This window comes from Haemaphysalis longicornis, unplaced genomic scaffold (genome assembly GCF_048455015.1).
Source record: "Haemaphysalis longicornis isolate Haplotype H1 unplaced genomic scaffold, Haemaphysalis longicornis Haplotype H1 scaffold_1, whole genome shotgun sequence".
Taxonomy (NCBI): domain Eukaryota; kingdom Metazoa; phylum Arthropoda; class Arachnida; order Ixodida; family Ixodidae; genus Haemaphysalis; species Haemaphysalis longicornis.
Genome location: NW_027526203.1, coordinates 188,261,820 through 188,284,524, shown reverse-complemented (window position 1 = coordinate 188,284,524; position 22,705 = coordinate 188,261,820).

Genomic DNA, 22,705 nt, shown 5'->3' with positions numbered 1-22,705 from the left:
AAAAATTATGATTTCCTACTACTATATTGCAATTCCCCAGCGCGGAGCTTTCACCCAGTTATAAAACGTGTGCGAGTGGATGCAACTTTTGCTTTCAAGATTTCCTTACTTTGTGTTTCATAAGAAAGAAAGCAAGCGAAGTGCTGCAGGAACTACGACACCATACTGCAGCGACAGGGTAGGGCATCTCATGGTTCCCAACACTAGCGGTAGAACACCAGCCCTGACGACATTACCGAGTGACCGACACAGTGGGCCTCACGCGCGGGGCTGACAGCTTCCGCACTACCAAAAATTAACCACTGTCTTCTTTAGGATTAAAAAATCAAAGGAATCGTCGTATATTTTTGTGCACCGTAGCAAAAAACCAACGGCAAAGATTGCTAACGTCTGTTCTGAATATATATAACCGCTACGGGCCGCGCTTATCGCCCGAAAACCCTATTGCTGAATCCCCTCAATGAACTACCGGCAAATAAGCAATGTGGGCTCGGAGGCATTCATTATAAATTTGGGTTCTCTTGTCGCTTTTAAAATATCGTAGATAAAATGTTAAAACAAAAGGGTCGTAACATACGGCCTTGCGGGACTCAACATATAACTTAATTGGAGATACCTCTGCGAACAACTTTTACGCACTGCTCTCGTTTTTGAACCTACATCGCTTTACGCTCGGGTTGTGTGGTCTGACGCAATGTCTGTATTGTCGCCGAGGTTTTTCGTAGTGTCCTTATGAGCGTGTTTGCAGAATGGGTACCAGTTAAACAAAATGCAGAATCTCTCGGTCGCTACTATAGTTATCCAAAAATAGACATTATTTTAATGGGAGATGTAGTCTAGTGCAACATTCTTGCACTTATGAGTTAATAATATAGTTGGAAAATCCAGACGACATTTACGTTTATGCTTTCAAAGTGAGAAGCGACAGCGCTACTTCGCCGTCCAGGGCGCGTTTTGAAACGTCTGCGACAATTACCACCTATGCTCTTCAAGCGCTCGCGGTAGCCAGAGCGAGCGAGAGAAGAGTCACCACCAAATTGAATGTGACCGCTTGAATGGTGAAAACGTAAGCAGCAGCGGTATATACCGGGCTGTATCAAGGCTTTATCATGCAAGAGACTACGAAGAGACGAATGGAATGCCATCTCTATTTCAAAAGTTCTCAGATCGGCCGCTTTAAAGCTTAAAAGGCCCGCCTACCAATGCGCGCGTGAGCACCTTTAAACTGATCATGTGTGAGTGTGAGTGGCACGAGCAGTGACGACCGGAGTGCGGGAGCCATCTGCGCAGCCATAAGACGTTCTGAAATTACGTATCATTTCGTTCATCTCCACTGTAGTTTAATTGCAGGCGAGTCCACCGCCACTTATCCTTCTTTCCACACTTCAGTTCACGCTGCGGTCAATTCCGGCAGCAGGCTGGTGCCGGCTTGCTACCGCCGTCCTTGTTTCCGCCTGGTGGAGATGACGTCGCTTGCAGGCGATGGCTGAAACGGGCGGGTGAAGTTGATGGCGGCTGCGGAAGCCTCTTGCTTGTGTCAAATTGTTAAATGAACCTAGCAATGCCGTCGCATAATTATTACGTGCAGCCTTGCCTGTTCGCGACACATAGACAGAATGGCAATGGAATTTAATTGCTCTTTCATATGCGTCCTTTGCGGCAGCCTTTTTCTGCTTATGTACTACCAAATATAGGATAAGTTGCCGAATACTTACGTTACCAATTGGTTTAATAAAAAAATACACAAAAATGAAGGAAGCTCACACTAACGCGTTTGACTTGAAGGCAGCAAAGCTGTACGCAATCTTTACGACCATCACGAAGGTTTAGGCCCATGTTTGCAGCCGATTTGCGTCCTCGCTGCCGCAACGATCTTTACTCCATTATTGTTGCTATAGGTGGGTGCTTCTCTCATTTTTGGAAGTGCTAATAATTGGACATCACCTTAGAGGGGCGCACGCTATGACGTGTCTTGCTCGTTCCGACCAAGTGTTGCCAGGATTGCGACGAACACTGAAGTTCTTTTTCTTGGCTAATCTCCCTAAGTGATTATGCTTGGCTCGGAAAAAGTCCGCAGGGGGCGCTGGACGGGCGTCGTAGTCGCAAGGCACGCACACAGAAGCGCTTGGCATTTTCTTGATTTGGCCGATTTCTGGAGCGCCGCTGCGATGCCCGCACTCACATGCGCACGCTCGGTGATTTCATGGTATTTTTAACTGCGGACCCAAAAAATTACGATTGCTGAGCAGCTTCGCTGTTAGAACTCCTTCCCGAACATTTGTTGCGGCAATATTTGTCTCCCATTTTCTTACTTACAAAAAGCTTCTCATAACACATGGGCTTCATGATTACTACGAAAAATGTACTACAGTTTGTATACAACTAGTTTGTCCCATCAGGCACAAAAATCATGTTTTTTCACTGCTTAGTAGGCATGCTTACGTTATAGTCTTTTCCCGCCACCTGTGAGATTGATGTGTAATAGCAGGAATCCAACTAGTTTGCTCATCTGAGGACACCCCTAAGAAGTATAAGTCGTTCATAAGGGGTCACTATAAAAAAGCCAGTCAGTTTTTGAAGTATAATTACCAAGAGTAAAGGGAAACTCAGGCTCACTCTGGTGACTAATTGGCTCACTCCGGCCTGTCTCCACACGCAGAGGTTTTCTTAGAAGGATGCCAATAACAAGGTTACCATTAAAAACTCGGAGAACCGGAGTCGTAGGTAGAGGTTTTTTCACCATGTGACAAAACCCGTTTGTCTTTAACGTACATCATGCAATTTGAACAATAAGCGAAGATAAAACAAATTATTTCGGATTATTCAGCCACTGGTAACAGCGCAACAATCCGTTTACATGTGTTCTGATAAACAGTTTTCAGTCGAAGTTACTCATGCTTTGCAATAGATGCCCCACGCAGCTTTCTCGCAGTTAAGTGCGAACGGCGGAGGGCGACGATTCTCCTTCTATAACCATCCTTATGTGCCCCGTTACTCGTTTGTGGGGGCTAGGATGCAACACTCACGACGCACTTGCAGACTGTAAGGACTTAGCTGAAATAGTAAAATTGGCCAAAAAAGAGGTGGACCATTTCTTTCGGCAGCTTTAGGCTTTGAACAGGGAGTCCCGAATGAAAATATTTTAAGAAAAGCGTAAGAGTTCGGTTCGTGCAGAATCAGAAATGGGACAGCCTTCTTGCTAAAGCGCGTGCTCGTGGGTTGAAGTTTACTGACTCCAGCTTTCACTCGCAGGTGCCATTATTTTTACGAGCATCTGTTAATGTGACTGAAATATTTGCTAGGATAAACTGCTTTACTAAAAGACGAAACCGGTTGGAAGTATGTTTGAGAGCAAATGGCAAGATTCCCGTACTGCGGATTGAAAGCGCTTTAGACATATACTATATTCCTATCAGTGAGAACGTTGGTACAGTGGACCGTCGCTTTGAAAGCTGAAAAAATCAGACTCCCCGCTTTGAATAACTATTTGTGACACTGTAGCCTGTTTCACCATTCGTCCAACATGTTGGATGCGGGCATGTCGGATCTAACATGCTGGACCCAACAAGCGGGCCGTGTCGGACTGCCATTTTTCTTGCATTCGAAGGCAGTGCTCTGAGAGGAGTGTCGGGCCACGCACGTGACTTGAATCGAGCCTTGTGATTGGTTCATCCGATTTTATAGTACTTTTTGTTTGCGTTCAACCAGCTGCTGTAATAATTTATTTTAGTTTATTTTTCTTAGTATATGTGGATTAAGCGGGCAGATTACGTGGATATTGATCTCGGTATACGTAATCAGCCAGCAGCCGCACCGCTTGTGTAGACCTAAGCACATTTGAGCGCTTCCCACAAAGCGGCACTTACCGGCGATGCAGCAACTTGGTTCGGGTTTTGTAGCGGGGACGACCCAAAATCTATTCGTCCCGCGTTTTCGAATGTCAGCTGTAAGATGATGCTTACCTTGAAGCATATCCGCAATCCTGGCAATGTAACGTGCGCCCGCATAGCAGCACCCTATGCTGACGCAGAAACAAGCTCTCGCTCAGCGCATCCCATTCTGATATGGTGTGCCTGTATGTTTGTATGTTTGAATTGTTGCGGCAAACGTTAGCACTTCTTTCCACAAGTGCAACGAGAGGTTGCATTTGAAATTCTGCGGCGCAGGATACAAAATAGGGTACGAAAATATTGGCAGAGTAGTTGTTTTGTTACAGTAACATAATTAGGTGTCACTGTCCACATTTTATATGCATAATATGCTTCACGTTCTCATTTTGTGATTACGTACCTGTGCAACTACGGTAGACAGCGATGGTATGTAACAGGTAAAATCAGGATTAGTTTCACCGACCGGCACTGCGGTGTTTTTTTTTAATAGCCGATGCCAACATTTACACCGTTCTTCGTGTCCTACAACTACATCACCTTTTCGGAACGACTGTAAGAAGGCTCTCGTCCAGGTCAAGACTTTTAGTTAGTGTGTAACAATGACAGAGACACAACCAAATTCGGCGCGTTTTTACAGTGTCCTTTGCTGCACATTCTACTGCAGTTCTTTACAGTAATTATATTGATTGTAAAACTACCAAATTTTATTCGCACATTTGCACCGCCTTTGAACCTGGTCTAGGGATTGCAAATAAAATGGTGCCCGTGCACAATGTCTGCATGTTGCCCGCATACCTGAACGCTAGGGATTCATGCAGTAGGATGCAAGTGTTCTTTTAATCCCTCATACATGAAGGTCACTTGCACCTAGTGGTAGAACCGGCCATCTGGCCAAACTTATTTCAAAACATTATTCACAAACTTCCTCTTAGCCTCCCCGCTCCTTCCTTTTGCCTGCATTTCTGCTTATTTGATGGAAGGGGGTGAAGAGCGGACAGCCTTAATCCTACTTTTGATGGTCTAGGGACCATCAAAAGATGGACCATCGAAAAGTTGCGTCTTTGGTCCCTTTAAATTTTTTGCAATGAAGAGCTTTCATTGTAAACGAGGCCATCCAGATTCTACTATTCACAGGCTATTTCACCATTTATAATAATATCCCTTCCTGAGGTCATGAATGGGCTACGGTGTTAAAACCGGATGACCGCGTCTCCCTTCATATCTACGACAAAAATAATCCACTCAAGTTTGTTTTTATTTTTCTGGAAATCTGTTACCGGGAGCTCAGGAATATACTTATTTGGGCTTTGATTCCTGTCCTAGATGTAATGTTTCAGAAAAATAGAGAGAAAAACACTCCTCATCAAATGTTTACGGAGATTTCATAGACTTGTTATAGAGATGGCTCAAGGTATTCTTTAAACATTATGTTAACGTTTTATGGGATATTTATATCGAGTTCCCATTATAAATTGGCAGCTTAGTTTTATTTGAAAGTCTATAGACCCAAGTCAGTAGGCCTTACAGGTTTTGAATATAGTTTGTTATCAGTTTCTTGTAGGATACGTATTATATTTTTCATAAGCTTTCTTTACTATTCTTACTGAGTATAGACGAACAGCCTGTTGCGTGTTAGTCAGGTTCAGATACAGTTTCTGGTGGGGTTCAATAATTTATGTCAACTAGCTTTCTATAAAAACTTTCTTGAGCATCGACGAAACATGCTGTTGTACGTGAGTCAAGTTTGAATAGAACTTCCGGTGTGTTTTTTTTTTACCCCAAGTCGCTTTCTATAAATTCTTACTGTGCCTGGTCCTAACATCCTGTAGCATTTAATCTCAGTTTGAAAAGAATTGCTGATGAGCCATTAATAAATTTATATCAAGGCTTTCTATAAAATTGTTATTGAGCATTAGTAACATCCTATTATCTGTGAGACAGGTTTGAGTATTTTCTGGCGAGTTTCCGCAGCGGAGATTTTTAGGGCTCCCAATGTCCGGCGGTGATGTCCGTCACCCCGGGCGCGACCGCCTCGACGGCAGTCGCTGTCTTATCTCGGAACTCGGCGCACATCCTCCTCAGTATGGATGCATTGATGGACTACCAGACCACAATCGCTAAGCTTCAATTACGTACATACGGCGCAGAGTGACGCCCAGAGCGACCCCCTATCGGGGGGATGTCTCTCTCAGTACGCCAAAGTCGTGAAATACCGCTGGTCAAACGAAAGGTTGCCTTTCACGATCGTGAAGGGCATCTCGTTTGGCACTACGCGCCATACGCCAGCCCGCCACCTTCGGACTCTCACCCCAGACCTAGAAGTGATACCCAAACGAAGTGAATTTTGTCCATCGCTGGTTGACGGTTCATGTGCCGGGGCACGCGTCGCTATTGCACCACACATATATGCACCGATGAACTAGCAGAGCTCCGTCTTACGTGCCTCTACATTCTGGGAGTCTCTGGAACGTCTTCTGATTTCTTAGAGCGTCGGGCCTTTCGTTCCACACGCCAGCGGAGAGCTCGTAATCTTTCATACCCTTGGTCTGTCTTCACGTTGAGACGCTCGATCGTGGATCAGAAGGACTTCTGAAGAAAGTTGATCATGGTTGAAATAAGGTCGTCATCTGGAGTTGCAGCTGTAATTCTGAGATTTACGCGGGCTCCGTAGGCTTCCCAGTCCGTGAGTTTGATCCTACTTCGACGTCGACGCATAGCCGCATCGGGAAAGGATATCAGAACAGAATAGTGTTCGCTCGGTCCCGTTTCTAGATCTGTCCTCCAAGCAAATGTTCATTCGAAATGGCTTGATACAAACGAAATATCAATACAGCTGCTCATTGTCACTTAGAAAAGTTCGGCAGACAGCGGTGGCAGGATTTAAAACTGCACCTTCGCAAGCATCTATCGCGAATTTGGCGCGTCGGAAAGGGAATGTGCAGCAATGTTCAGCAGCTGTACTTTTTCTGAGCGCTATCGTTGCAGGACGACATTTAACGTAGAGATGCAACTGAAGACTATTTTAGGTTACTGTCTACAAGATGAGTAGCACCGACACGCCCCACAAGTGCCCCCTCCGAAGTCCCGCTTGCCGCTTGCCCCGCCATCGACCTTTGTTTTTCTATACCGAACACAAAGCAGCCATTTCTGGTGCCAACAAACGCCCTTCAACGGGTGAAAATGAAATAACCTACGAGGTCATTTCTCACATGTCGCATCACTCTCTACTGTGTCTCCTTGAATATTATAATTCAATCTGAAATCTAAGGCAAAAAGGACTAAAATATGGACTAAAATACAGCCGTTAGTCCTTATTGGCAACAGTTCATCTTCAGGGAGAGTATATGTGGCAGAGTGTGCGCCGTGTGCACAAAAGCGGACTATATGTTCGTCCCCGCCGATCTATAAGCAATAACGGCAAGAATAAACGCATAGAATTAGTCTCTGCTGCGTCATTAATATCCTGTAATGGCGTCGTCATTGCCATTTCGCGCATATGTCTGCGGACAGTTTTAGATTTCCAAAAAATAGGTCATTGCAGTGAGTGGGTCCTTCACATGGTGTCTCGGGAGAAAATACCAAAGTTGATTATAAGAGAAGCGCCTACGGTTAATACAGCCGCAGGTAATGGCAAGGAGCGGTTAAGAGCGATGGACAAACACTTCTCGGTGAGTTTATGTTGATACGCGGTGTTGCATACGATTCGCGCGACGTAATAACGGCCAATTAATGATTTGAAGCGCGTCAATGAACAAATATTAGCGAAAATAGCAAACGTTGACCCCCAATTGTAATGAATATGTATATGTTTAACATACGAGAAAAATGCATAAGTCGCTGGTGACAACAACTGCAAATTAAAATCGTCTACAGGTAATCGTCTACAGGTATACAGGTAATCGTCTTGAAGTTATCTTTTACACTTTGTACATAATTGCCTTGTGCACCAAAGCTTTGATAATGCTGCGACTGCTTTAAAACCAATTTGCATTTCCCATTCCCGATCCTGTATCAACGCTAACTTGTAGAATTCAGGCTAAGCAACACCGAATTTGGTTTTTACGACGCAGGAAAATATGGTCTGTTTCCTTATTCTGACACTAACACAGACGACTCTTTCCCATACGATTCCTTGAGGACTTCACATATGAATCGAACACAAAACATACACTTAGTCGGCGCTAATTTGCCCGGAAAAAATGAGTCATCCCATCACCCAGTCATCTATCTCAACTAGGCGACGAGTTGGTATTTTTTACGAGAAAAAAAAACTATGGTTGTGAGGCTGTACTTAGAATAAAACTGAGAAATAGTCCCTATAGTTAGCAAAGCTCTAAGCGCGAAGCGCAAATCGTGGTCGCGTTCGCTCGCACGGATAGAAATTCGGACACCAGTTGCAATGAATCTGTCGCACTCTGCACAGCATTACATGCTGTACACTTCAATATCATCTACCACAGCTTCCGTCATCCGGTGTAGTGTAGCCATTTTGTTTCCGGTGCCGATAGGAGCGGTCGCATAATGGTTGACTCCGAAAGAGCAGCGATAGCGGCCAATGCCGGCCGTGGTATTCCGTCTTTCGCTGTCCCCAAGGATTACAGGTTTGTGTTGCCCCCCTTGCCCACAGGTGAATCAATAAGTATACCAGTCGTGTTACACTGCGATAATACTTGCCGACCGTACAGGATTGACGATTTTCGGCAACTGCTGAAAGATTTCGGCGTCATACACGAAGTGGGCGGGATTGGTGCTTAGCAGATATGGCACGTTTGGCTGGTGAACTTTCCAAAGCAAAGAAAATTAGAAGCAAAGAACCAACTGGTGGAAGCAGGGAAGCTCGACGTGAAGGGGCGTACGTGTTTGGTCATCTACCCAAACAACTAAGAGGTACGAGTGAAGCTTCATTGGGTTTCCTTCGACGTGTCGAACGAAATGGTTCGCCGGGCCTTCGCTTTGTACGGTGAAATGATGAATGTAGCTAGCGACCGATGGAGAGCAGCTGATTTTGAAACGGCGGACTCAACCACTCGTGTGCTCCAACTTGTGCTTCGCGACGGTGTCACCCCGGAATGTCTACCACACCAGCTGCTGCTTAGAAAGGGGAAAGCCCTCGTAGATGTTCCAGATAGGACCCCGGTTTGTCTGCGGTATCGCACTACAGTGTGCATCAGACGTGAATGCAGAGTGGCCAAATGAGTGGAGTGCCATTGCTTCGGGCATGAGCAGGCTGACTGCACGCGAACCTAGGTGCGAGCGGCCGGGCGGGGTGCTGACGCAAACCGGGACGAGCTCTTGAGAACAAAGAGGACGTGGAGACGGCTGCGACTCCGACCAAAGACGTCAACGCCTCGGAAGACGTGGTGAGCGACTTCGCAGAGAAGCCTTACGAAGTCAACACCATACAAGAGGCGTCAGGGGAAGAACCAACTGGTTCTGGAGGCCAACTTGTCTACATCGGAGACAGCCCTCGCGATTGTGCCGGCTGTGGCAACCGAGAGTGACACCGAAAAAGACGACGGGGTGCCAGCAACTGTAAGAGGTCCAGTGTGGTGAAGATGAACCTGCAGGAAGTGTCGGTGAAACGCGATCGGGAGTGTGTCGACGACGCGCCTAAAGCACACCGTCTGCGGCCATTTGAACAGCAGTGGAAGAACATCAGGAAAAAAATCGTGTCCTCACCGAGCTGCCTTCATCACCTCTTACGAGAGGGAGCACACCGAAGTCCTGATTTAGGTCTTAAACGGAATACCCTGCAAGACGTGTCAACAACGGTAAACCCTATGCCCTCCGTCTGAAACTGCTATTTTATGTCACACCTCGATAGGCCCATGCGTGTCGCTGCGCGTAACGTCCGGGGACTAAGTTCCTGAAGAAAGTAGATTCAACTGTATAGGCTGGCGCTTGAGGAGATCTTGGATATATTAGCAGTTCAAGAGGCACAAGCTATGATACGGTCTTTACAGTCTCAGTATCATGCATGTGTTTTTCACGCGGTTTGCACGTCGGCATGGTGCGTAGTGTTTAGCAGTTAAATCTTGGACGTTAATATTGAGCATGTGACTTCTAGCATAGACGGACGCCTGGCTGTCTATGATTTTGCGATGTCTGAGTGTACGTGGCGTGTTTTGTGCTTGTACGCGCCCACAAAGTTGCAGGATAGGAAACAGTTCTTCGACACTGTGGCGCCTTATTCCAGCAGGGAACGAAGGGTCATCAAGTTAGGTGATTTCAATTGTGTCTGTGCATCACACAAGGCAAGTGCTACACCGTTTAGAGATGCAAGCACCGAACCGTTACTGTCTGTAGTTAATGAATGTGGACCTGACAACTTGGGAGAAGCTCTAAGTGGAGGAGGAGTTCCCTTTACTCACTTTCAAGGATACAGCCACTCTAGGCTCGATCGAGCGTACGTTTCATTGGAAATTATACCACAATGCAGAGATTATCATCTGCGTCTGCTCCCATTCAGTGACCATTGTTTGGTCGCCTTTTCCATAGGGAGCCAGAGAACGCAACCGAAAGAATTAAGATGGGAACAGTGAAAATAAATTCGAACCTACTAAGCCTACTAAGCGATGACATCTTTGCAAAGTACAGCCGGTAAAAGGCTTGTCTATAACGTTCGAGCGGCGTGCTCCGGACTGCGCGGGAGACATCTAGTGATAGCGCCTGGTTTGAGACCGGCGGAGTGTGAGCATGCGCGATCCGTATCAGCGCGATGGCCGGGTCCCTGCTCGCTGTGCCCGTCGCGTTGGCTTCTGCACCTTCTTTCGCCGTTGGAAGCGCTGCCTGCGGGGCCGGGTCGGGAAAGCATATCGAAGATCACTTACATTAGAGCGTGCCGCGTTAGTTTCCCGTCTGCATTAGATTTGGCGCACAGTTGTGCATTGCGTCGTCGTTCTGCCAGTACGGTGCGTGGGTATCGCGTGCAACATTATCAGGTATCGGCGCTCGGCTTTGCGCGTCACCGCCAACAGGCCAACGCCAAAAAAACTCGAGGTAGTGTGCAAGCTGTCATTGACCGATGTCCAGACACTGAAAAACACCGTCAGCGACGCGTTTCGGCAATTTTTGCTTGTTTTTCACATTTAGAAACTGTCAGAGCATACTGAATTTATTTATTTATTCAGAACCAAAGAAATTCTCGGAATATGGTAGCATAAAGAACATTGAAATACAATGAAAGCTCGCACAAAGAAAATAAGGACCGGATGATTCCGCCCTGTGGGTTCTAGTTGCTAAATGTCACACTGTTAGCCCATCCCCCAAGGCTGATCAAATGAACTATAGGTGGAAGCTTTCAACTTTGATGAAAAACCTAATGCAGTCTAAATAAGTCTGCAAGGTCCTGAGCTGACGTCAGCGTACTGAAGGAGCGGGGGTAGTCGACTGGTTGATGTCTGCGATGACTTGGGATATACAGTCCGTGCACCCGCTTGGCATGCAAGTGCTCAGTACGTTGCGCTGGGCATGACGGTGATACTAGAAACCTAGTACCTTGTTTGTGCTCCACGAGCGAGCTTTACGCTCTGAATCCTTCCGGGAAGAGAGTCGTAGAGCGCATCCGCAAAACTCGGGTCAGGGCGGAGACGCTCCCACTCTCTCTCAATGGCGATCCACAGCTCGTCGGAGTCTGAGGTTGATAGGCCAGGTTGTTTAAACAAATTGGTTTTCATCAACCCCCCCACGTTTTCACTTATGTTGAAATCCGGGCTTCTGGCAGGCCATGGCAAGTTTGTTATTCCAAGGCTTTGGAAGAGACCCTGAATTGCTTTGGCGGTGTGAACTGGCGTGCCATATTGTTGGAAATGATACAGCCCCTCCGGGAACGGTCCATCCAGCATGTATGGCACAAAGACAGTCTGAATTATGTCGACGTAGGCTGCTGCCGTCATCCGTCCTGTGACCCTGCAAACAGTCACATGGTGACTGTTGTCCGCCCGCTGGAGCACACTTTCCAGACATATTTGTCGTCATACCTGCGTGATTGTGGTAAAAAGCCTATTATACCCGCAAGAACTGTAATGGATGTCTAGCATTAAACATTAAGTTCAGGAAAGAGCGATCGTATACCAATAGAAGCGAGAACGCCCATGTGTTTTAGATATCGGCGCATATTAAAGATCCCTTTTAAAATGGTCAAAATTAATCCATAGGAGCTCTCCACTACGGCGCGCCTAATCGCCTTAGAAGCTTCGGCGAGTTAAACCTCCCAATCGGGCCATTATATCAGTAGGCAAAATTTATTCTTACCTGCATTTATCAGGACGCCACACCCATTTTCGCTGGTCCCAGCGGGTGCAGAATGCTGCCTCGTCGCCGAAGACCACGGCCCTCCAGTTAACCGCAGTCCAGTCTTCTACAACATAAGCAAACTCCATCCGCTGTTCCCGGTGCTTTGCTTCCAGTTGGGTCTTGCAGCCACCCTTCCTTTTATATCGGCTCCGCGCAGTCTCGACCGGATGAGTTGGGCTGAAACGTCCAACTCTAGCATGTCTCGAATTTCGCGATCGCAGAAGAAAGGGTTGCTTCTGCCGTTGCTACTATCAGCCTGTCCCCCTCATGGGTGGTCGCACTTGGGGGCCTAAAATAGGGAGCATCGGCAAGTCGACCTTCTTTAGTGAAAGCCTGAACAATTCTATTGACAGTTGGCAATGGGCGCCCTGTTGCCGTCCCTAGGCGCCCTGACATAGCCCAATTGGGCTGCAGTATGTATAAATAAATAAATAAATAAATAAATAAATAAATAAATAAATAAATAAATAAATAAATAAATAAATAAATAAATAAATAAATAAATAAATAAATAAATAAATAAATAAATAAATAAATAAATAAATAAATAAATAAAAATGACTCTTTGAGACATCGTGCGTCCCAACAAAGCGATGGCTTTTCTTTCCGGAAGAGTTAAGCGTGGTGCCATTGTCGGAACACTCACTGCAGCACAGATTCAATGGCGTGGTACACTCTAAGAAGACGAGGAGTGCTGGGCCCTCTGTCTAGGAGTAAAAACTTTTGTCCCATATTTCACTCTCTTTGGAAGCTTTGGGCTACTCTTCCGAGGAGTAGCGCGTGGCGGCCAAACGAGAGGCGAAACACTCCTCGTGGGATTTACTTGCTGCTTTCGAAGCGCGGAGTACTTGAACCCTGTGTGCGAATTGCTTTGCCATCTCCAAGGCAGCGTTCCGTCACTTCCTTTTGGCGTGAATAAGCTCTATTGGTTTCGGCGTTCCCGGATACTGCCGAAGGGTACTACTACTCTGTCTTGGAAAGCATCTCGTTACGCCTCAAGAGCGTTCTGCTATTCCCCGCGAGACAGCGTGTTTTCGCTCCGCCTGCTACTAGCCCCACCGCCCCCCCATCCCCACGATGGTACTATTGGCAGTTACAAGCAAACAAATCAGTACAAGCTATTTTGAAACATGGAAAAGAAGAAAAAACAAGGTCACACTTTATTTTTCAAAAAAATACCACAACAATCGGTTCATACCTCAGTTTCACACTAAAAGCAATTTTTTTGAATTAAAATATCACAGCATAAAAATGGTTCCTACTCCGCATGCACACAGGAGACGTAGCGCCTATTTAGGATACATACAAGAAAAATTCACAAATAAAAATGCAGCAAAGCAATTGAAAACACTGAAATACAAACATTAAATTAAGACAATAAAAATGACATTAACATGCACAAATAAAAAGGTACTGGCATTAGCAGGAAAAGCTTCAGTAGAAATACAGCAGTGGGAGAATAGTTAACCGTATTGACATAAAACAAAATGGCCTTAGTACATCAGTGAGTGCTTCACGTGGATTGGAAAGCCAGCTCTTTTTTAGGACACATTAAAAACATCTACAAATAAATTTTGCGAAACAAAAATCTGGGAATAAAACAATTCAGCGTGGATTACTATTAACGCACTACAAGCTGCAATCAACACAAAGATACAAAGCCATTGACAAGGGAACTCTGCAACTCTGGGAACTCTGTTGGTGGGACAACAGGAAACCGCAGGAAACACTCCACCTGGGTTTTTTATGCGGGTGGTTGTCAAATGAGGATGCGCTAGTAAGATTTAAAAAAGGCCTAACTTGGTATTAAAAACAAACACGTTCGAGCTGATGATGATGATGGTTGGTGTTTCATGGCGCAAGGCCAACGAGGGCAAAGAGCGCCAGAAAAGAAGTTATATAATGAAGCGAAGTGATTACCACAAAAAGGTAGGTATAAAAACATGTAAACCGATAGTAAAACCAATTAAAGATAATGGTTAGGGCTGGTGTATAAGGCCACATTTGATTATGCGTGATATGAGATAAGCTTTAAAAACTTAACAACTGACAAATAATCAAACGCACGTTTCACAGAAACACTGGCATCGTCACCTAGAAACAGCGATGGATGTAGTAGGATATGTTGTCTGTCGACTTCTCTGAAGTGTTTGTCGTGTTGTGTGAAGTGCCCTGCAAGTGATTAGTATATGCACTACGTATAGGGCCTCTCCGCACCTGCTGCACAGAGGTCTTGGAGATGCAGTGAGAAGGTGCGTGTGCGTTGCATGTGTGTGCCCTATCCGTAATCTGGCCAAGGCGACTTCAGAGTATCTATTGCGTGTGTCGGTGGTGTATGGTCCCAAGTGAGGTTTTATTACGTGTAACTTGTTGTCTGTTTGTTCACTCCAGTGTGTTTGCCATGTTTTGCGAAGTTGTTGTCTGATGTGTGGTTTCACGTCGGTGTAGGGTAATGTGGTTATGTCTACTGTATTCAAGAGTGCAGCAGCAGCAGCCATTCGGTCCGCTGCTTCGTTCCCGGCTATACCACAGTGGCCAGGGACCAGCAAAGAACCAGTTCAAATTTGCGTACATACACAGACATAATACCCTTGACGATCAAATTGACAACGTGGTTTTTCGAAGGCATTGTTGAAGACAGTGCCCGCACAACACTGAAGGAATCTGTATAGATAATGGATTGTAGGATGTGGCTTTGAAGTATATGATTGACAACAAGAAGTACACCGTAAGCCTCTGCCGTAAAGATACTAGTATGACTATTCAGAGTTCTAGTGACACTAAGGCCGGGCCCATGCGCTGCGCAGGACACAGAGGTGGCAGTTCTAGAGGCGTCCGTATAAAATTCAGAACACTCATACTTCTGCTGCAAATACAAGAAATGCTGCAGAATTGCACATGTGGAGCTCGGTTTTTATCTACATGTGTGAAAGATGTATCGCATGATACAGGGCGGAGATGCCATGGTGCTATAAAATCCGTTAGAGAACTTTGGATTGTATCTAAAAAGGAGACAGCAAGCTCTGACGCTTCCTCTCTAACCGTAAAAGAAGGGCGCAGAGAACGATGGTCGATTTAAAAGGAGTTCAGTCATGAACGTGTCATGAAAAACTTATTTAAAAGGATGGTGAGGCATGGATAAAATTTTAAAAGCATAAAGGAGATCTGTGTATGCTCGCTGACGTTCTAGGTTCCATTTGTTGAACTCCACATAGAGGCTTTCGACAGGGCTAGTGCGGAAGGCGCCACACGCCAGGCGGAGCCCTAGATGGCGCACTGGGTCCAGCATTTTGAGGGATGTTTTACTTGCTGACCCATAAACAACGCTACCATAGTCCAATCGTGAACCTATCAAGCTGGTAAAAACACGTAAAAGAAGTTGTTTGTCACCACCAAAAGAGATTTGCGACAGAACCTTCAGGATATTCATTGTCTTTAAGCATTTATGTTTTAGTTGTTTTATGTGTGGGATGAATGTGAGCTTTTCGTCAAAGATAATAACTAAAACTTGTGTTCCTTTTTTACAGGAATAGAGACACCGTGGAGTTGAATTGCTGGATCCGGCCGAACGCCACGCATCTTGGAAAACAAAACACAAGTGCACTTTCCTGGATTAAATTTAAAACCGTTGCTATCTGCCCAGCCGGCAAGCTTGTTCACACCAAGCTGGACTTGCCGCTGGACTTGCAGCTGGACTTAAGTTACAAGACTTAAAAGATAACTGTACGTCGTCTACATAAATTGAACATGAAATCGACGGTGGTAGCGCCTTCCGAAGAGAATTCCTTTTCACAATAAAAAGGGCGCAACTTAAAACTCCACCTTGCAGCACGCCCTTTTTCCTGCACATGAACCCTAGAGAGTGCAGTTCCAACTCGCACACGAAAGGTTCTTTGAGACAAGTAGCTGGCAAGTGTGTTCATCATGTTACCTGTTATGCCGAAGGACTTGAGATCACTTAGGATGTCATACCGCCACGCGGTATCGTACGCTTTTTCCAGATCAAAGAATACCGTCTTACAATATTGTTTGCGGAGGAAAGCATCCCTTATATAGGACGCGAGCACGACGAGTTGGTCGTTGGTGGACCGCCCAGCCCTGAAGCCTGCCTGGCAGCTCTCGAGAAGACCATTGTACTCAAGAAAGTACACGAGTATCCTGTTTATCATCTTCTCGAGGAGCTTGCACAGGCAGCTTGTGAGGGCGATGGGCCGATAGCTAGCGGGAGAGGAATGGTCCTTTCCTTCCTTCAGGAAAGCCACCACTATGGCCTCCCTCCAAGAGCGAGGAATGTGCCCCGAAAACCATATATTGTTGTATAGATGTAGGAGTGTTTCAAGAGTGTCTGGGTGTAGGTGTTGTATCATGGTGTATGTGATTTTGTCTGCACCTGGAGCTGAAGGCTTACATGTGCTCAGAGCAACCTTCAGCTCATGAATTGAAAAAGAAGAATCGTAAGAAGTGTGCGACTTGTTGTTATCATGCAGGGACTTCTTTTCTACAGATGTTTTGTGTTTCATGAAAGTGTTTGTGTAGTGTGCTGAACTGGACACGTGTTAGAAGTGTTGTGCAAGTGTGTTAGCCTGGTCTTCCAGTGTGTCCCCTGTTGTACTAACCAGGGGCAGGCTGTGTGTCTGTTGTCATTTTAGTTTTAGTATTCGTGTCCAGACTTTGTGTGTGTCAGTGTATGAGTTGATGGAAGTTAGGAAGGTGCGCCAGCTCTCCCTTTCCGCCTCACGACGCACGCGCTTCCCAAAAGCCTTTGCCCGTTTAAAAGAAATGAGGTTATCTGACGTGGGGTACCGGCGAAGGACACCCCACGCCTTGTTCTGGGCCTCTCGCGCCCGCCTGCAGTCTTTGTTCCACCAGGGCCTCCTTGGGGTGCGGGACCTTCTGGAGGCCTGGGGAATGGACTTTTCGGCGGCGTCGAGGATGTGCGCCGTTACGAGTTGGGCGGCTTCATCCACGTGTAGGTGTTGTATAGATGTGTGGTGTAGTTGAGATGTTTGTGTGAATGCGCTCCAGTTTGCTTTTGATTCATTAAACATTTATGAGAAGATGGACTGCTCGGGCCTATACCTATATACGTTAATGAGGTGGGGGAATAGTCACTACCATATGGGTCTGTGCCCACACCCCACTCAAGACATGGAAAGAGAACTGCGGAACAAATCGCCAAGTCAACATTCGAGTATGTATTTTGTCCTAAGTTATGGTACGTAGGCTGTTTTTTGTTGAAGAGGCATGCTCCGGAGGATGTAAGAAACTTCTCTATCATGCGACCTCGGGCATCCGTTCTGGAGGAGCCCCAAAGAGAGTTGTGCGCATTAAGGTCGCCTGTTAGTATGTATGGTTCGGGCAGCTGGTCAACCAGCGCCTCGAAATCAGAGCTCGAAAGTGCATGATCAGTAGGAATGTAGATGGAGCATACCGTTATCAACCTAGTAAATATTATCGTACGGATCGCTACAGCCTCGAGGACAGTGTTTAAGGAGAGAGGGTGGCATGCTAATGATTTCCGGGCGATAATGGCCACACCTCCTGAAGAGTGGGTGCAGCCAACCCTGTCCTTTCTGAATACCATGTACCTATTTAAGAAATTTGTTTGTTCAAAATTGAGGTGGGTTTCCTGCAGACACATGATACTTGGCTGACTGGCATGCAGAATCTCATGCACATCGTCAAGATTTTTAAGGAGGCCTCCGCAGTTCCATTGAATGATGTTTTCTGTTCCCATTATTTCAATTTAAGAATGACTGGAATGTATGTGTTCGTGTGTATTCATGTGTCGTCTGTCGGGGCTGTTACTCTTGGATTAGGCTTTTTAGGCCTTTCTACTGGCTTGGCCGTCGGAGGCCGCTCCTTGCGCTGCGTTGCAGGCAGGAACGGCCCAACATTTATTTCGTCGTCGGATGTCCGAGGGGTGCCCGACCGACCGGGCCCCCCGGACTTGGCCCCCCTTCGGGAGCCCTTCGTTTGAGCCGCCACCGCCGCAGGCGTTGGGGACGCCAAAAGTGGCATGGGCGGTGGGGTGGCGGTGGGAGCCGATGCGGGGCCCGTGGTGTCCATCACCTCGGTACCCTCCAACGCACTGGAGGACGGGGAGACAGAGGCGGGAGTGGCACCGGTCCCAACAGAAGTGGTTTGCGCCACAACCGCTGCTGCCTCAGCAAGCGGCGTGGTGCCCGGTTGGGCTGCGTGGGGCAACCCAGCGGGGGGCGAGGTCGGGACCAGGTCAGACTCGCTGAACTGGGTCCCTGTGGACACCAGACGCCGCTCCGCCCCCCGGCGAGCCCCGTAAGCGTACCTCCCCAGAGGGAAAGAGGCGAACCTCTTTCTCGCCTCTGGAAAGGTGATGTTCTCGGTTACCTTAATGTTTATGATCTTTTTTTCAAGTTGGAATTTTTCGCACTTGCGGGAGGTTTCGGATGGGCAGTTGTCACTAGGATGATCGTGCGCCGCGCATTTTGCACACGTCGTTCGGCCACGGCAAGATTTCGTACCGTGCCCGAACCGCTTTCACTTAAAACAGCGCCGCGGGTTCGGGATGTACGGACGTATTGAGCACCGGATAAAACCTGCATATGTATGTTATGGGAGAACTGCGCGGTCAAAGGTCAAGATGATGTGCTTGGTGGGAATCTCCTTTCGTCCCTACGGATGGTGATGCGTTTCACGGCAGTGACGCCCTGATTCTTCAAGCGGGCAAGGAGATCTGCAACGGTTTCGTTCAGGAGATCTGGCTCTGATAGCACACCCTGCGAGCTGTTGAAGCTCCGATGTGGTGTGACCCTGATGTCTAGATCAGCCAGTCTAGTCTGAGCTAGAAGCTTTGTGGACTGCTGCTTGTCATTTACCTCGATGAGGAGTTCACCAGTTCTTTGTTTTTAAAGCAAAGCTTTTTACCTCTACCCCCCAAGAGTTCTTTCACGACCGTTGGTGTCACCAGAAAACTCCAGCGAACAAATAAAAGAATTTACTGGCACTGCCGGGAATCGAACCTGGAACAAATAGACTAACAAAGCGAGAGCCCGGTGTCTTACCGATTTAGATACGAGCCCACGCGAAGACGGGGAAGCTAAGTGCTGTACTCACCAAGCAAATCTACGGGTTTACCCCCTGCGTTCTCGCTGGATGCCACGTTAAAGCGTCACACGACCATTCACGCCCGTCTATCGGCCCTGTGCGCATCTTGCTCATGTGCTCAGAGTTACAAAAACTAAAGAAAGCTCATACCAATGCATGGCATCTCACTTCTAGTACGCCGATGTGCTAAATTCTGTGGCCTCCAGTGTTCACGTAAAAAATCACAGCTTCTTTTCGTTCGCCCTCACGTCACATCAAGGAATACATTCAAATACTCCTTGATGGCCAGGTCATCACTCGAAGCCCCAGCATCAAGATCCTGGGCCTACATCTCGAGGCCAACACCAAGAGGGACGTCTCCTTGCAGCGCCTCAAAAACAGCATTAATCAAATCATACACATGATCAGGCGAGTTGCCACCAAGAAGCGAGGCCTAAAGAAATCCGGTACCTTTCGATTAATTGAAGCTTTTGTCCTCTCGAGAGTCACTTACGTCAACCCCCTGTCTTCTTCTCAACAAGGAAGACATAGAGATGTTTTATATAATGATTAGAAAGGCGGTCGAGCAGGGCATTGGTCTTCTCATGAGTGCTTCCACACAGAGGCTGCTTAGCACGGGGCTACACAACACGGTGGAAGAGCTGATAGAAGGCCATCTTTCTAACCAAAAGGTCCGACTCAGAACTGCGGTGGGTAACCGCATACTTTAGCAGCTTCACCAGATTTGCTGGGCAGCCCAGAATGTCACTCCGCTTGACGTACTCCATGACTCTTGGCGACTAAAACTAAAGATGCTCCTTTTGCCTTAGAAATAGGAACCCCTCACATGACGAGGGTCACCGAAAAGCACGAGCTCAAGCGCTAAACAACACCATCGTGGGGATCATGGAGTTATCTACACAGACGCCTCCAAACATCGAGGGCAGCAATACGCCATCATCGTGGATACTTCCAGAACCAACCTCCTTGCGTGTACCTCGCTTAGGACCCAAGAAATGACGGCAGCAGAAGAGGCAGCCATCACCCTGGCTCTCACTGAACCATGGGTTCGGAGGCTAGTCACCGATTCCCAGCAAGCCTACTGGAATTACCAGTCGGGTTGGGTGTCCTCACCTGCACTGCGCGTGCTAAAAAACCACTCCCCAAACGGTTCCATTCAGCTCATCTGGACACCCCCTCCCGCTTCAATGGAGGGCAACAAATACGCCCACCCAACAAGCCTGCGCTTTTACCTCCCGTGCTATGGAGCTGCATGAGGACGTCAAGAGATCGAACATGAATGCACACGAGATTTTTGTTGGATGTGCTAGTGTTATTAGGCGCATTTTTCAATTTTGCCGTGGCTTATGACACATCTACCATCCGCCTTGGTCATCAAACATCTGTGGAAGTATGCATCGCTGCTAATAGGAAACTACAACTGAGGCAGCAAGATACATGGGCTTCCGGAATTACAGGAGCAGTGGCGGATTGTGGAAAGAATGACGATGGTACTATGACTGAGAATTAATGGATTAACTTATTGTCAGGAAAAAAGTAAAGGCAGGTCCCCCAGCCGGAGTACTTTTTACACCTAGGGGTAGACACCGAACTCCTGCTGGTATGCGGAGGGAGTGGAAGTGATGTAAGAAAGGTGGATAGGAGAAGCAAAGGAGAGATAGACTACCCAATATTATAAAAAAGAACAAACACACATACACACACTCGCACCAAGAGAGTAAGGATGAAAAAAACGGGAAGTCACTGGGGTCCCGACCCACAGCGTCTGGTGCCTAGTCACTGGGCCAGGAATCAGTGCCAGGATGAGTCCCCATGCCTCTAGGTAGCTTCCCAGAGCCTCCTAGACCGCATACCGAGACAAATAACACTATATTTCGGCAGGCGCCACGCATGCCAAGTGATGTTCTTTCTACACGCTGTCTGCAGTCTCATGTTCGGTACAGATTGACGCCATCTTTCTCTTAACTTGTGCCACCACGGAAGCGCCTCCCGAATGACCGAAGAAGAGGGTCAAAAGAATACCGTGCGGCTCCAGAAACCAAGAAAAGCCCAGATTATATCCAGAAACGAACCACAATGCGTCTGAATAAGAAATAAAACAGAAAAAATGAACTGTAGGGTGGTTAATGAGTTTCCCACGTTTCTACGAGAGCCCATTATGCTTCCATGAGGCTTTGTGTTAGCTAGATACGAAATTTTAAATAACACATTTTTCCCACTGTTCCTAATTGAGGGATTTTGACATCATAACACTATTCGTTTAAAAGATGGGACATACTCGTAGGACATGGCATCAATTTATTTAGAAATAAAAAAAATTACACGCAGGTAAATGATATATCACGTAGTTGTAACACGCTTCGACGTAATGAAGATATTATGAAATCTGAGAGCATAAAAACTAGTAGTTGGCGATTGTTCGATCAAACTTCCAATTAATCGATTACCACTTTAGTCGCAATCAACTTTTTGAACCGGTAGATCAGTTAAAGTCATTGAGCAAACTAAAACAAGCACCCTATGTTGAAATGATCAGCAAGAGTTTGGAATATCATATTCGTGTTCAAATAACCCGCGTGACATCCCAACAGAAAACGATGCAAGTATGCTAAGAGGTGAAAGTGATTAAAATCAAAAGCTTATTGCAAGGCAAACAAGAAAATTGGCTACTATTAATACAAATTTTCGTGGTACAAAAATCCGCAAGCGGGAATTCGCACCATTAGGCCGTTTTAATATTCATCTATGTAGTAATAAGAAAATTCAGGAAAAAAATGTGGACCCGAGCAGCGCAGCACAGTTGTGGTTGGACGTCAATAGGAGAGGCCTTCGCCCTGCAGTGGACTTGATTCGGTGGCGGCACATGTAAAAATATTCATAATTTTATCATATTCCACGTCAGTTATTGCGGCACTACCTTCTTCTACAGAGAATCTGCACTGCACCGCTCAATACTTTTTTTCGTACCTGGACACCTGAAGGAGGTACGATTGGTGAGAGTCCCTGGGCATACGGCCATCAGGGACAACGAGGTAGCGAAAAGTTTAGCGAATCTCGCTGCCAGAGCTGCTGTTCAATACCATATCCCAAACCTGTCCCTTTTGCGTCCTGGAGCTTAAGAATATTTTGGCATCTAGACGATAACTGTCTCGATGAACCCTTATCCAATGACGAGTACAGGCAGTTAAACTTCGTCCGGAATAATGCCCCTTGTGGTCCGCGGCAATGCGAAGCCACCTCGCTGAGCTCCGCTGCTGGATTCGGAGGCTGTATGCATACTATTTCTTTAGATCCGGGCTTTCCGCTACTCAACTAGGTGTAGGGTGCAAGGTCTCCAAAGCAATCGAACGTTCTTTTAAAGCCAAGCGATAGTGTCTTCACTGATGCCGTTCCACACCATTGCACCCTGCAGAAAAGCCAACTTTTCTGACGAT